We start from the raw sequence: 1,257 nt of genomic DNA, 5'->3' as shown, positions 1-1,257 counted from the left end.
TAGCATGTGCAAAAAAGTAGACAGGGTCACGGCAAAAACTGGATGCACTTCGTGTAGAAACTGGACAATCTCTTTCGAAGTATCAGGGTTTCGAACAAAAACTCATCTGTTACACCGGCAATTCAAAATTTTAATAACTTATTACAACTCCGGACTTTTTTGCGTTCATCAGGCGCCATTCAAAGCCATGTCATCACCTTTCAACCCTTTCTGACATAATTTGCTATTTTTAATGCATTTGCTGATTTGTTTTGAGCTAAATGGCCCTGATATTGAAAAGCACTACAAATGAATTCTAAAAAGGTTGAAACTTGGCATGGTATCATCATTTCACCCGCATAGCATGTGCAAAACAGTAGAGAGGGTCACGGCAAAAACTGGATGCACTTCGTGTACAAACTGGACAATCTTTTTTGAAGTATTAGGGTTTCGGACGAAAACTCATCTGTTACACCGGCAATTCAAGATTTTACTAACTTATTAGTACTCCAGAAAAGAAAAAAACTATATAAAAAATTTAGTCAAAAATAAATATAAAAAAATAAATAAAGCAGAAAAGAAAAAACTATATAAAAAATTACTCAGAAATAAATAGAAGAAAATAAATAAAGTAGAAAAAACTATATAAAAAAACTACTCAGAAATAAATAGAAGAAAATAAATAAAGCAGAAAAGAAAAAAACTATATAAAAAATTACTCAGAAATAAGTAGAAGAAAATAAATAATGCAGAAAAGAAAAAAACTATATAAAAAATTGTTGGGGCCTGCCAGACCTCGGGTGTGCAAATTCAGGCCCAGAAGGGCCAGAAGGCTCACAGGGCAGCGCACCATAGTTAGGCCCAGAAACCTGCTATATAGAGGAGTTCGAAGGAGCAGCCGCGGTTGGGTCTATAAACCAGTGCGGCTGCCCTTCGCCTGATGAGGTGGGACTAAACTTTGCACCCCTCACCTGGCAGCGCACCTCCTTTAGTACCGGGTCGTGGCTCCACCCGGTACTAAAGGTGGAGTCTTTAGTACCAGTTGGAGCCAAAATTGACCTTTAGTACCAGTTGGTGGCTCCAACCGGTACTAAAGGCCCATCCTATATAAGCGGCACTTACAAAATTCATCAGTTTTCATCAACTTCTTCTCCTCTGCCCTGTCGCCCGCCGCCCCCGTCGCCACCCCTCGTCGCCGCCCCGTCCCCGTCGTTGCCGCCCCAGCAGTCGTCCGCGCCCCGTCCCTGGCCGTCCCCGTCGTCGTCGTCGCCACCCCGT

Source organism: Triticum aestivum, chromosome 3A, assembly GCF_018294505.1.
Source record: "Triticum aestivum cultivar Chinese Spring chromosome 3A, IWGSC CS RefSeq v2.1, whole genome shotgun sequence".
Classification (NCBI taxonomy): Eukaryota; Viridiplantae; Streptophyta; class Magnoliopsida; order Poales; family Poaceae; genus Triticum; species Triticum aestivum.
Note: the sequence above shows the minus strand (reverse complement) of the source record.